The sequence below is a fragment of the Protopterus annectens genome, chromosome 2.part0 (assembly GCF_019279795.1).
Source record: "Protopterus annectens isolate FY-2018-M chromosome 2.part0, PAN1.0, whole genome shotgun sequence".
Taxonomy (NCBI): Eukaryota; Metazoa; Chordata; order Ceratodontiformes; family Protopteridae; genus Protopterus; species Protopterus annectens.
The window spans coordinates 1,731,613,800-1,731,630,794 of record NC_056728.1 but is presented as its reverse complement, the minus strand read 5'-3'; positions in this window follow the sequence as shown (position 1 = coordinate 1,731,630,794).

Here is a 16,995-nt window from a genome sequence, read left to right as displayed (position 1 = left end):
CATGATGCCAATACTACACACATCAGTGAAATGGCACATGGATGGAGAATACATCATCAGAAGTAACAATGCTGTAAACTATGCTACAGTGATGGTCATAGCTGCAATGCATCATGCCTGCTGATATACACCTGGAAGTAACACACTGTGTGTTAACAGCATGCTAACATCAATACAGTGGAATAAAGCCACCATGTGCAGCAGCACCAGGTTAGTCAGATCTTGCATCAATGTTACACATCACAGGTGGTGGCACAGGTGACATCATATGCACAGGGTGTGGTGTTAACATTTCCAGAGTTGTCATTGAGCCATCCAATGTACACGTAGGTGTGTGTGTGTGAGGGACAATGGTTATTACATGGCCCAATGGTGGTGCAATGGGTGTGTGTATGTGATAGCCATAGCTGTTTGTGGTAAGTGTGTGTGTCTGCATATACACAGGTACAGCATGTGTCAGCCATATACAGGAGGTTGTGGGACAGTCACAGACCATACCTGCCAGGCTGTAGAGATCCCCATTACTGGCCATGGACACCCCTCCATGCATCCAACACAACCCAGTCCTGCAACTGCCAATGTCTACACATACAGTCCTGGGATCTGTACCACAACCTGTGGATAAACGTGAGTCTGTAATGTTAACCTGAGGTGCATAGAATTGTCTGTTACTACAGATGGATATGAGCTATACTCACACTCCAATGTAATAACCACTGCTGACTGTTGCCAAGAACTGCATACGACCATTCAAAGGTGCTGTACTAACATTGTTTCCAATGCTCGTGTAATACCCAGCAACACAATGTATAACCCACGATCACTACATTACACAGTATGTGCACTATCACAGAGCCATAGCAGATGTACATACATCCAAGGTGCTCACGTACAGTTAATGCAGCACATTCAAGAGTGATAATCCCAACATACATATCTATATACAATATACATTATATATATATATATACAGCAGTCCCAGAGGCAGGCATCTAGGTGCGTGTCATCATCCGCAAAGGCAAAGACGTCGGTAGGAAACTGCTGTGGTGTGAGGCATCTAAAAGCAAGACTGAGTCCCCAGGCAGATAGGAGCATGTGCGCAAACACACACACACACACACACACACACACACACACACACACACACACACACACTTGGCAGGGCTGGGAGTCGAACATACACCTAACTACCCTAACACACTACAGCATGACAAATTTACAGAATGCGCTACTGAGATTACTAAACACAGCTGTCCCAGAGGCATACTTCTAGGCGTGTGTCATCATCCGCACTGACAAGGACACCAACAGGGATTGTATAGAGAGTGATCAGTCTGAAAGCATACAGACATATTACTGTCCCACGGTACACGTAGACAAACACATGGCTGTGGTGTGATCGTGGCAACGTAAAATTTACGGTGCACCACGACAACATGACATAGTCACGGGACGCCCCACAGACAGTACACCCTTCAAGATAGTCGACCAGTGTGTACTCAGTAGGCATCCATTGTGACATTGAAAATGGACATCTGTTGTCTGGATGACCACCATGGCTATACAGGATTTCAACGGCCATGCACAGAGGGACATCACCGACAGAAGGTGTCACTGGGCATGGCCACATGCTTAGTAATACATGTCCGTTCGGACTGTACTGTGTGTCGATCTACACAACGGCGTACTGGGCATGCTCACACACTTAGCAGTTGCAAAGGGCCATCTTGCATGCAGACAGAGTCTCAACTCGCAAGGGCTCAGTTGGGACTGTCATGTATGTCCATCTACACAACAGCATACTGGGCATGCTCACACACTTAGGAGTTGCAAAGGGCCGTCTTGCATGCGGACAGAGTCTCAACTCGCAAGGGCTCAGTTGGGACTGTCATGTGTGTCCATCTACACAACAGCGTACTGGGCATGCTCACACACTTAGCAGTTGCAAAGGGCCGTCTTGCATGCAGATGGAGTCTCAACTCGCAAGGGCTCAGTTGGGACTGTCATGTGTGTCCATCTACACAACAGCGTACTGGGCATGCTCACACACTTAGCAGTTGCAAAGGGCCGTCTTTCATGCGGACAGAGTCTCAACTCGCAAGGGCTCAGTTGGGACTGTCATGTGTGTCCATCTACACAACAGTGTACTGGGCATGCTTACACACTTAGCAGTTGAAAAGGGCCATCTTCAATGCAGACGGAGTCTAGACACGGAAGGGCACAGTAAGGTATAACTGTCCGACACACAGAGTGGTCACACACATGAAGTGACCAGTACACACTCAGCTGCCATCACAGCTGTCACAGGTGCAGATCCCAGACGTACACACTGCAGTCTACACTGTAGCCCTTGAGACATCACCATGTCATTGCTGCAGCATTACACAGCCATACATTACCACAACACCATGTGACACATGACCAGTGGACTGTACAGAGGTCTACAGCAACTGTGCAGGGTACACATGTACTACAGGATTCCAACAGGTGTTATGCATTGCAAGTATACCACTATACATGACCAGGTCAGCTCAAGACATACCAGAGGCCCCGGGTCTTACACAGCTGTGACAGATGAGTGTTGCTGTACATCAACGAACACACATGTTTGGATACGTCAAACATGTGATTGTAGTGGATGTGTGCATGGAACACACACACAACACATATGTACATAGCTAAACCTTTGCTGTCCCCCGTGCAGAACAGTGGCCTAAGCAATCATACGCACGCAAATGGAAGGTGGGTCCATGTCTGTTGAATGCTCACAGTACAGGAGGTAGCAATGTTGATGAAGGACACATTCCCCTGTAGTAGTCGCCCATGACACCCGTGTTATCATACCAAAGTCCATGTGTCATGTATGTCAACACATATGTCCACCAATAGCAATGCATACAAACATGGCTACAGGAGACACATGTAGGACCAACGCACATGTACAATCTGTACTGTGCATGCAGAAACCATGCATGTGCAGTGGCCAATGTCCGTAACACAGCTGTGCCTAACTACAACATGCAGTCGCAATGCAGCCCCAACATTGACACCTGTATATGGTGACATACAGACAGTACAGTTGGTTGTACATCACATATGGAGGGATCTGTGTATATAAAGTGGTGATCCACCTGTGTAGATGTATATGTGCTGGGGATGGCCCACAGGTGTGTCACACACCACCCTACCATGCCATGTGCAAACAGTACGCTATGCCACTGTTACTTGATGGTGATGACTTAATGCATACACAGCGGTCAGGTGTAACCAACTGTATGTCACATGACACCTGTATCACTGACATCCTCCCGTGTGCACATAGCCACACAATTGCCAGACATAGCGTTGGTACACATACTGCGGACAGTACCGCTGCATGTCTATCAAACGGATCATCATATGGCAGGTGTATCATTCTCAGCACTGCCATGTGTGTCCGCTTGTGTGACCACACATGCCACATATGGTGGGGACTACATCCCAGATGTAACACATCCCTGTACACCGTTGTAGAGATCTGTACATACTGCAGTGTGGAAAGCATGAGGTCGGCAGGTGTGGTGCATCACACACATCAGCTATCCGTACACACATATCTGGTCACCACAGTGTGTGTGTGTGTGTGTGTGTGTGTGTGTGTGTGTGTGTGTGTGTGTATGTATGTATGTATGGCTGTCTGGTGCTTGGTGTGAGGGTGTATGCTACCATACTGTGGAAATAGGGTCACTAACCCCTCATGGTGATGCAGTCCACTACCCTGTTGATACCATCGGTCCCAGCCATACTGGCTACCTGTGCATGTCCCTTCTCTGTGCCACATCGTGTGGGTGCAAAGTACTGCGAGGGTGATGACCACATAGGCAAGGGTCCACACATAAACACTATGGGGTGTGTTATAGTGCTGTAGATCCTGTGAATGTGGCCATGTTCCTGTACTGTGACAGGGTATTATTGTTACACAGTGTGGCCTCATGCTATCAGGTGGCCTCTAATGTCATCATTGGCCTGACCACTGTGTACAACCCCTGCACCATGTCAACATACCTGTAATGTTTCCCAGTATGTATGTCACATTTCTGTCCACTGTAGCCTGTTCAACTGACCACATGCTTCAGGTGCAGTATATGTGCAGACATCTGTGTCATGTTCGGACATCTGTGTCATGTTCGACTGTCCAACAGTCAGGTTGAGGGTAAGTTTAGCATGCTGATATTGCCATACGTCCCTGTGAGTACTCCACAGTTGCACATGGGGGACTGCAAACACTGCTACCTGTAGGCACATGCTAGTACACCATAGGAGGGAACCAGGGCATTACCAACATGCTGTTACTGCTGTAACCGAGACACATACTGTGAACATATCACAATGCATGCTGCACATGGACTACATGGTATGACTGGTGCATGTTAACAGTACACCACTGATGTCACATACACATCTCTCAGTATGCACACACATCCAATGCAACATACACATCCCTCAATATGCATACACAAGTAATGTTAGATATACCTCTCACATCTCAGTATTCACACACGACCAATACAACATACACATCTCGCAATATGCATACACAAGTAATGTTAGATACACCTCTCACTACTCTGTTCACCCTGTGCATCAGACCATATGAGCATATCCCTGCACCGATGGTGTGGATGACAGGGATGTGGCACAGGCTTCATCATATGCACAGGGTGGTACTGTTTGCCAGGGGCATAGGCTGCTCCAATGGATGACATCATGTGTGCGGGTAAGGGACAGTGATTTGAATGGACATGTCTGTCCTGTATGCATGTGGGTGTTGTGGAGCCCTACAGTTGTGTTTGCTGTGTGCATGTACATGTGCACACAGTTCTGTCATTTGTGAGGCCTAAACAAGGGTATTATGGACAGCTCCAGATTGTACAGACCAGGTTATACAGCTCACTGTGACTGGACATGGCCACATGTCCTGTGCCTGCGAGGGGTTGCACGGGCACTACCAGGCAGAGGTACAGAATGGCTACTGTCCGACGACACATGGCCACTGGAACCATGTTCCCGCCAGGAATGTGCTGCTGTGACCTGGTGTGGGCATCGCAGCACCAGCTGCACTGCTACTGCAATCAGCATTATGGGAGCGGCCATGTGAGGTGGCATGCTCACGTTGACCTGCACTAGGTGGTGTAGCTGGTCTATGTCCATGTGTCCTATGCCTCACCCCTACCAGATGTTCCAGTACAGACAGCTCACGCTCACGGATTGCCATGCCATGGTCGAGGTTTCTGACCTTGTCACCCAATCGCCTTTCCAGAACATCAGCAGGCTGCTGTTGAGCACCTGCCAATGCCTGGATGTTGTTGTTTAGGGTACTGATAGCAGCCCTCTGCAGTTTCTGCCCTTCTCTGTTCTGCCTTTCGGCACATGCCTGTGCCGCCATTACAGTCTGGAACATGCGTCTGGTGATCCTAGCTGCTACGCTATGTCCTGCAGGTGCATGTCTGCCAGAGGTCCTCCTACGAGCAGCACCAGCCACATGCCTGTGTGGCACATCTGCAGTCAGTATACTGCCACCATGGTGTGGAGACACACCTTCTGCAGCCACCACACGTTCCCGTTCAACGCTAACAAGTGCTGACTGTCCTTCTTCTATGGCCACTGTAGATGTGGTATGTGTTGGCAGCTGAGCTGTGTGCGGGGAAGAGGGGGACATAGCTGGGATGGCAACCGTTGGCACAGATTCCGCCCCTGAAATCCCTGCCTGTACCTCGTGCATATGTTCATCACTGCTAGCATCTGTGGGGACACTATCAGATGGACCGCAGGAGGGTAACGCACCTACATCACCTGTGAATGCAAAGAAACACTCTACATTACAATAGACACACACACACTGACACGCACACACTGACACACTGACACACACACACTTACACACTGACACACACACACACTGACACACCGGCACACACACTGACACACCATGCATGTGAGATGACAGATGGCATGCAGCATGCTTGTGATACAGCTGACAGCATGCAGCTCAGACATCAATAGTGTTTGTAAGCATACCCCCTGGAATGCACACTACAGCAGGCAGGTGTCATATCATTATCCATGCAATTCACACGATCATGGTAGTATGCATGCATCCCCGTGATACACCATTTGGACCAGAACAGGATAACAGTACACATGGCTGACGTGACCTTGACATGTAATCTGCTGACATGTTCATTAACATGCATGCATGCCTGACACAATGGTGTCGTGACAGATGTACAGCATCGTACTGGGTATCACATTGCGGTGTTGTCCATATGCCCTACAGATAGAATGCATGCTGAGCAAATGTGCATGGGCATGGTAGGGGACTGGGCCGTCTACATTGCTGTACAGTGTGATGTACAGACACTGTGCCATTGCATGGCATCATGAGGCATCTATATTGCTAAACAGTGAATGTTATGTACACATTGCATATCCAGAACTGCATGCACACCCATGACATACCTGTGGATTGTGACCTATGATGCTGAGGTGTATACACACCCAACCATGCTGTGTCATGTGACAGGTCACTGGAGGACATACAGATGACACCTTTGCACGATGACTACAGAGTGTTAGCTGCCTGGCAACCATGTCCACACATAGCGGACCTGTGACGTCACCATTTCACACATGACATTGATGTACCATGCACACATGGTGCACAGCTAACAGTGATGTCCTATGGCAGGGGGAAAAGTACAGTTTCCTGTGGCCTGGTGTCACTATCAGTGGAATCTGTGAAGGTGACTACCATCATGCTATGACACAGACATCATGTTCAACACATCTTATGAGGTACATGTCACTGACACCTCCACTAGCTGTTTACAGGCATTTATGATGTGCAGCGTACCACATCACCTGTACAATCGGTCTAGTACGGCTGTACTTGGACCATGTGTGGACAAAGTGGGACAGGGTGTATCCACATCCCGTCTTCTGTGTGGCTACGTGTCTCTGGCCATCCCCCATGGCCGTGTGTGCACATGTGTTGGTCATGTATGTGATGGCTGTCTATCACACATGTCTGTGTTGTCCCATATGACATACACCCATAGATGTTGGTTATGTCACCATCCACAGGGCTATGCAGACAACAGGTGTATGTGTGGTATGTGGGGTATGGGTTATGGGAAATTGTGACAATATTGCAACCAAAACGCTATGTGTCTCAGACATGTTGGATGGAACATCACAATGTGTGAAACCATTGCAGGGGCATATAACACATGGTGATGCCTGTGGTCTGCCCATATCACTGCTCACTGTGCGGTACTGGTTTGTGTACCACACATTATGTTCCACTGTATAGTACATATGCCTCCATTGTAGAACACCTCCACCATTGTATGCACAGCTGGACACACATGTAGCAATGACAAATACTGTAGTTTCATGTCTGTGTATCATTTCAGTTGTATATATTGCACATGGGTGGCCTGTGTGGATGATGGGTGATACAACCTGTATATCCATGTATTAACTGGCCACATGGCGAATAGATCTATGCTTTGACATGCCTGATACTGATGATAGACTCACCTGCAACAGACTCTTGTCTGTGCGGCATGCCAGAGGTACCTGTATAGGGTGACACAGCAGTATGAACATTATCCATGACTGTATGACAGCCACAGGGTGCACAGTGCAGGTTAACACATTTGCCTGTACAATAGCATATAGTCAGCACATGTGTGCATACCATACCTCTCAACCTCTTAGAACAATAAATGTGGAAAAAGCCTACTATGATGGGGGACATATAGGGACAACTGTGACATATTGCTCTTACTAACCTGGATATTTGATAGACCAATAGGTTTGCATGCACATGGGTTTGCAACCGAATGTGCAGTCATAAACACAACTGTATGTCATCATTTAATGACTCCATTCCTCAGCTATTTGCCAGAAAGGGGCAGATATTAAGGGGAACACACCGACAATATGAGGCAGACATCTGGACATCCTGCAAATACCCGTACAGTTCAGAGGTATGGTGCATACACAGGGTAGCATAAAGCATGTGTGTCCACATACCTTGCATATGTTGTTACATTACATGATGTACACTGACACATGCACGTACGTGGGATATACTGGCCATATGTTCAGTACTGACTTACCAGGCAACTCCAGGCTCATTGGTTGGGAGACACCCACCTCCATGATGGCAGCTACTGTTTGTGGGGGCTGTTCTGAGGGTGTTCCCAGACTGGCCAGTAGCTCCTCTGTGTGTGTGAGTGGAGGCTGGGTTGGTGGCCCACCACCCGTACCACCTTGTTCGCTGGCGATTGCAGTGGCACTCTGTTTTGCATGACGTATGAGGTCCGTGCAGTGTCTGCACACCTGCTGGTAGGTGCGGTTGTGGCCGCCCACTTCGTTGACCCTCCTGCGAAGATCCTGCCACAGGTCATCCCGCTGCTGTGCATGCTGTGGCACATGGCTAAATAACACCTTGTAGTTCTCATGGAGGTACGGTATTATGACATCATCCTCCTGTCGGCTATATGCTGGTTGGCATGTACGCAGCATTATCTGTAAAACATGATGAAGGTGACAGGTCACATTTACAGACATGCACAGTGATACTGCTGCACATAGATTCTAGTACATTCGCACAGTTATCTTTGCAAATCAACATCGACTGGCATGTATGTGTCCCACACATGTAACACCCAGTATGCATTGGATATCATCCCCATATATGTGTGTCACCTCATTAGTGTTCCTACTGCATGTGACGTCAGTCTCCATGTGGACATGTCTGTTTGCATGCACTAGTGTTCTTACCGATCTACCCATGCCTGATGTATCCACGGTAATGCTGTTGACCTAGATGCTGTGGATATGTCACATTTCAACACAGACACAGCCTTACTGGACTTGGGCAGTGACAATGCACCAAGTACACATGGAAACCTGTACATGCATCTGTTTTTCCATAGACATCTACACTGCACAGCTGTTCAACATCCTGCCACGGATCACGTGTGTTGCACATGTGATAGACATGGGACAATGGCTAGTCGGACATCATTCGCAGGTAAGGTTATCGGCTATAGCATGTATGGGCTGGGTTTCCTAGCTGTATCCGACACCCATTACGCCACCACGAGGGGCATCAGTGACACATTACTGATCCAGATAGATGATACTACATCTACCATACAGCCATCACACCATGTATGGCAGGGATGATATGTGCAGCTATGTGGACAGGGCTGCATGGTATGGTGGGAGTATGTCACAGGTATGGCACAGGGATCTGTCCAGCATGTGGCCATCCTAGTCGTAGGATGGTCATTGTCCATGACGTTTGTCTTTCAGATCAGGTTATGGACATGTAGCATGTCTAACAGCATAGTGTGGCATATGTCTGTATGCAAGGTGGATAGCATGCTGCATACTGGAGGTGAGCTGGAGGTGAGTATTGTGGAGGCTGGAATCAGCCATCCACGCATGGGCCCTACCCCTGGAGGGTGATGTTTATTCCAATATTAGTCACACAGTTGCTGTGTATGCCTGTCCAATGATCTCTGTGCTCATGGATACCACCCTGTCATGTCATGGGTACCTTGGATGACTACCTAAAGGGCCAGGGAGATGTCTCCAGCTCAGGGAGGTGTACTACACTACACCATCCCTAACATTGTGTCCACACTGTTGACCACAGCCTAGGCGTTTCTTAATGGGTATGGGGTATTCCCCTAGTGGTGTCATTGCTGATATCATCCAACAGAATGTGCACATATGTCACACACATAACACACACAGCCCATTCTGTATGTTGTTCACAACACTGTGACAATGATTGCCTATAGGTCATGGCCATTCACATCATCACATACACAGATGGCTGACATTTGTCTGTGTGGTATGGGCTACAATGCAGGTGGGGTACAACACATTAACCCTGGTTTACTGTAGCTGACACCGTGTGATATGCACATGTAACTGCAGCACCTTTGGTAGTTGTGAGTCTGTCAACAGGCCACTAGTAGAAAACTCCTGTGACATACACAGGCATCTGTAGCCAAACATCCGTACTGTCTTGTACATCTGTACTGCTAACATCTACATTGATAATGGTTCATGGACCTGCAGACCATACCTGGCAGTGTTCTGATGCAGTGCCACCAGTCATGACTGTTGTCAACACTTGTGGGTTGATAGTATACAACAACCTATCTGTAATGTATGGGCATGCTCAGCATTTGTTCAGAGCTTCTTGGCACGTTATGAGCTACTGCTTAGTTTATCACCCATTTCACAACAGTCCTCACAGGTAGACTGTTTGTCCATACATTTCCAGCTTGATAACTGTACAACAGCTGTCGTACACACATCACTCACATACCTCATGAGACATGGTGGTTTCTATGGCCTGTCCACCTGCCACGTACCACTTATATACAGACATGTCCAACTGGCACATACCAGTGCTATTGCCTGTCACTATGATGACTATGTTGTACATGTGGCAATAGAGCTATTCTCATGTCCACAGTCAATGCACACCTCCCAACATACAACAGTACAGCCTGTGGGGGATGCACATATGCAGCCCTGCTGGGGGGTTATACTGTCACCAACCCTGACTGCACCTGACAGTCATGTGGGGTTGTGCAACATTGGCAACGCACCCCACACATCACATGGTCCCACATGATCCCCACCACAGGCCACACATACGGAGACACCTTGTACAGTACCCCTCCATACTCTGTGTGGGCACCGATGACAGCCCACATCGCCAAACACAACCACACCAACCTATAGCCCACAGACACGTGTGCCCATCACATACAGCCAATAGGGTGTCATAACATACACAACACACCTGTCTTAGGTGACTGTCGGCAGTCACACTGCTGTTCCACTCAGCAGGCTACACAAGGCGATAGTCACTTACATCCTGCTGTCCAGTAACTGGTTCTGCAACATAACCTATGCACACATGCCACAAGTCAGCAGGTACGATGTGACTCCCCTTCCATGTTTGTGTAACTGAAGTTGTCACTCAGGGCACAGACTATGTGTGCAGGGACATGCAATAGCCCACCAGTGTTGTCGCCCTGATGGTGTGGTCCACGCCCTGGGAAGCATTTTGTGGTCATCCGGACCTGTTACCACTGTACTACGAATGACTGTGTCACTCCCAACAGTTGTCCATGCTTCTGCTGTCATTCCACAGGCATCTAGTATACGTCCACTTTGACAGACCCAGCCAAACAACATGATGCTGTGGCACAGTTGACCTGCACCTGTCAGCCCTGGGAGTACGGATCACATGTTGGACTCTTGCTGCTTTTATACTGCCTGTCTTGCACAGTGCCCAGTAACAGTCACCACCAGAATGGGAACTGGCTAGCGAAGCATGTGGTCATGTCACACAATGTGTGACATCATCCTCTGTGACGCACGCAAGCAAGGCACACCTGATACTGCACCACTGCAAAATCTCTGCAGTGAATGGGACCTGCCTCTTGGCTCTGCGGAGCACACCTGCAATGACTAGGTATAGACAGACAGTACCTCTCAGGCATGTACCTGGAGTGGCACACCCACAGCTGAGGTGCCCCCATATTCCACTATGTTGTACACACATCCCAGCGAGTTACTTCACACAATGCATCATAGGTGCTCCACATGCATATAACTGTGTCCATAAATACTGCTGCTACTAATGTGAGACTGACAGTAACCCACACTTAACTGTGATAGCTGCACATGTACTGACACATTAGGCATACACTGTGCTTGAGTCATAACCTCCGCTCAGCTGGTTCAACCCATACACTACCTCCAAGACCAACAGTATCCTTCTCATGGACACTACCAACATTTGCCTGCTGTTCAACACCTGCAGTTATCCTCTCATTGGTGGAATCCGAACATCTGCTACCCACCCTTGTTAGCCACATACTGGCACCACACACTTCACGGCATACACTGTAGATGAGTACTACAACACCAACTACAGATGTCATATGACAGCGGTAGTTGTTGTCGTGACACATGTGCAGGTAGACAATGCACATGCAAATGCTGAGACTTACCCCAGTGCACTTCAATAGCATGTACACGACAATGTGGTTCATGCTATTCCACACAGAGCCATGCTGGTACACACCACAATACAGACGACACTCTGGGGGTGCAGTCCCACGGACATACTTTACAACAACAGGTGGGGGTTGTTACACAGTGGTGTACATTCCCATGGGTGGAGTGACTCACTGGTCAGCCTCGGTAGGGCCACAGGATCCCACATCACATACACCATAACTAGATAAGTACACATTACTGCGACACATTCCGAGATGTACCACAAGGCATTATGGTGGTATGTCGGTAGTTGTATGCAATACCCACATCTGCTCAAACATACAACTGTCACTCTGGAACATGATAGTAACAGGTGATGTTGGCAACATGCTGTCTGATGGCTTCATTGCAAACATTACACCCTCTCACTTCCTGCAGGGCCACATTCCTTGCAGGTACATTGCTGTGTACCTGCAGTAAACCTACACAGTACTGACCTGCACTCTATATGTCCTAGGACACAGGCCCCTTGTCACCCTGCAATATCCCAGGCTGTGATGTCCACAGAACTCTGAACAGCATGTCTCCCCACTGGGACACCATATTCAGTAATAGCCTTGTACCAGACATTGTGGCCCCTGACTGGCACACAGCGACAGTAACACTCCTCACAGGTGGTGCCACACTGCACGACTGGGACTATTGCCCTACACACCTCACTGGACTGTTATGCATGGCTATAGAGCACATCATCATGGACATCATTCGTCGAGTCTTTGTTGTGCTCCAGTCCTTTGATGCCAGCTGGGTTGGTCTTGTTAGGGCCACAGCATGCCTCCTACACCTGTTGAACACCTTTCCTGCAGTCACCAGAGTAGTTGATGATGACACGGGTGTCCACACATCCTGCATTGTCCTCTCGCTGCCATTCAGCACCGTTCTCCATTCTGGTATTGACTACATACACATCCACCTGCACATCACAACATATGTCTCTGGATGTTATGCAATGTGGCTAACGGAGGGGACACACACACTGAGGGTGGCATACCATATCACATACTGCAATCCAGTTACACTTGGCTTACCACAGTCCTCAGTCATGGGGCCCTCATGTTCGCTATATGCTTCCCTAAGGTACAGGCTACCACTGAGGGGACTTCCCTACCTAGCTTTACAGACCAATGCATACCCAGCACCATTGTTGCTCCATCAGCTGATACAGACCCCATCCATATGGGTGTCACGGTGACAGATACCGATATGAACATCATGTCCTCTACCTGCATGACACTTGGTGTGAACATCACCTTTGCAGTACACCATCCTCCCACTGGTTATCACATAGGTGTTAGTCCCCTGCATACATGTTGCATTGTACATGTTTGTAAGACACATGTATGTCACACACACTCCTGTGATTACCACATTGCCACTGTGGCATGGATATCCTTCTACGTGTTCACACATGTCTGTACTGGGTGTGTAGCTGGTACATAGGCACCCATTGTACCTCTGAACACCAGACGCATACACACATCCATGTGTACAACACCCTGCGTAGGGTGTACCTTACACAACAGCTTTACATAACCCAACATTACAACGTCATGATGTTTATTGAGCTACAACTGTTAATGTATGCGGCTTATGTACAGACACCACGTCTGTACACATTTGCAGACTACATACTCAGGGGTGAAGTCTGCTGCAAAGACAGGGCCCATGTCTGCAAATATGTTTATGGATATACTCTGCATACACGACATACACAATAGCCATTATGACCATGATGCTCATGGATATGTGCACACACGCGACTGTGTGTGCCATGTGCTTGGGGGTTGCATTCCCAGACCGGACACTCACCATGCTTTGGGACATGATTCCTATGTACATCACGCATGGACAGTCAGTAGCAGTGTTCATGTGATACCTCGCTTGCTGGATGGTGGACACATGTATGCCAGGGATCACTGCAGTGGCTGTACTGTGCAGTGATGCAGGTTACACATGGCTCTTCTGTTCACAGGACACTACCCTGGAGAGGTGCCACTGGTGTGCACACTGTAGTTGTTGTTACACATTGACTTGCCAGACTGCATGGTACCCCACTATGAACCTGTGCAGCTATTACATGTCCTTTGTGCATGGTTACTGGTATAGCCCTTTCAGTTAGATTGGCTGTCACACTATTACAATGTCCTGTGACTACGGGCCATATGTATACTGTTAATGTACACGCCAATCATGTTCATGTTTGTCTGTCACATCTCTTCTGCTATTCTAGTATGGGAGTAATGTTTGCTTCCTTTGCAAATGCACAGAGTGGAGTACATAGTTATTTTATCATAACTGTTTATACATATCTTAATTACATACTACTCACATCACTATATGATACCTTTGTTATGCATCATATGCCTGTTCTCCTGTGTAACATATCTGACGTATCAATCTACTGTACTATACATTACACATGTTTTACATGGTATCCCATAATTCAACCACTACTTGCACAGAGGGTCCACCTTAGACATGTCATTGATGTTATATGCCCATACACATGCGTACTGTTACAGTATATCTACATATACTATCCCCTGCTATGGCACGTACTTATTGGACATACCCTGCCACTGATGGCGGGTCGTATGACATTGTTCTGTTTAACGCCATCATGTTGCATCCCTTGTGGTGTCTGTGCTGTTTACCGTGTGGCCCACTGCTGGACGCACATCTTCTACAAGCATTAGTATGATCAGCAAGACATCACTACATAAATACCATTCCCCACTTTATGCATGGCGGACACTGTTAATTACTGCAAATCAGACTATGCATATACTGACATTACGTAATACGGAACATACTATACATACAGTTAATGTTATACATACCTTGATATCGTTCTGGTGTTTCGTCTCTATCTCGCTCTTCTGTATCACTCTTTTAACTGTTATACGGTATGAGCATACAGTTTGCATATCTGGCAAGTCATCCTTATATACGTCTATACCTGCAACATGTGGTTTACTGCCGCCAATTGGTGGTCCAGTGTGACTAATTACGTGCACTACAGCGGTGCAGCTACTCCATTCACCAATTACGTGGCAGCAGTGGGGTATAATTGAATTCTCCACCTGGGCGTTGGCCATTTGCCCTGCCGTCGGGGAGACGGCCTGTATTGTGTTTGGTTGTGTGTAATTGCAACTGCTTTGTGTAGAGCCAAGTCTATTTTGGGGTCATGTCCCCCGTGGATTGTATGTGATGGCTTGAGTATGTGGTTCTACCTGTGACTGTACCTGTCATCCCACCCGTCTGATAAAGGACTATTACAAACACCTGTAACATCACCGTTTGTTCTGTTATATGACTGATACAATTTTGCATGGCGCCTTTAAATGTTTCTCACAAGGTATGTCAACGGTTCAGCAGATGTAATTGACTAACTAGATGTTTGGGCTGTGGTTACAGTCTGTATTGCTATTGTTTACAGTGTGGGGGATGTAGGCGGGTGTACGTAGCATATACGGTTTTGTGGGGCTTGCATTTCTACGTAGTCCATATATATGTGTGTGGGCCCTTTCCCTAATTACAGTGCTATCACTTAATAGACTTCTATTACGGGAATTTACTTTGGGCCATTGTTAATTTGTTTCTATATAGTATGCAGGTGCGGTTGATACTTCCATACCTCTGGATGTATGGCGATATGTGCAGGGATATTTGTAAATGAACGCTATCATGTGTATGTCTGTCCCAGATATTTGCAGTCATTGCAGTGGTTTTGGTGTCAGACCCTCTGTCACATGGCTTGCCACCTTTTCATATGGCCATAGTTGGACACTTGCGGGTCACACAGTGGTGTTTACAGACTGACATATGGCCATGGTCAGTGCACAGGATAGTACATACTTTTATCCTCATTACATACCTATTGTTCTTGGTCCTTCACTTCTTATCGGTTTGCATGTAACATTTCCGTTTCTTACATACAGGCATGAGTATTTCCTGCAACTATTGCATATTATGAGGGACATAATAATGTCCTACACTCACGGACAGTTGCCCTTTCTAATGTTTCATGTCAGGACACACCTGCCCAGGGGGGGCTGTCCCTCCCAATGTGGGACACATGCCTACGGATAGCTATACCCGCACCTACCATAATCATCTACCTCCGAGTTGCCACCTACAGACACACTATGCAGACACACACACACACTTTAGTCACACGGGAACACACATGGCACCCTCAACACACTCATACACAGGCTACATCACTCACAACCACAGTTGTACACGGTACCTACGTGGACCGCACCGCCAACAGCGGTGACTACATGTCTTTACTATCGTCCTATTGATCGCAGTTCTACTGTTCCAGTACTGTGTTCTTTCTGTCTTTCATCCTCCTGGTTACGCGTGTCAGTGTGTGACACGTTCCATAGTTGCCAGTATCCTGTTTATTTGTACCTCAAAGGTGTTTAGAATGTCGTCGACCTATCTATATATTTGCAGATGCCAGTGACCCCTTGTATATCAACATATATCACACTATCACCCTTTCTATCTGTATTATATATGTGTATATATATATATATATATATATATATATATATATATATATATATATATATATATATCTCGGACAGGAGTGGTGACAGGCACACTATGCCTTCCATTGTGTGTTTGTCAGTGCATACTGTGTTTCCTGGACTCCGCACGTTTGTGTCTGTACCTGTCACATTACACACCTGCCATAGGTTAAGATTACCTCCTATCCCACTTTGCGAGGAACAATCCCTCTTTGTGCAGTTGTGTCCTGTGAAATATTTGTGAACATAGCAAATGTGCTGCGACTTTAGGACAAACATATTCCCTATAGTTTATGTCATAGTT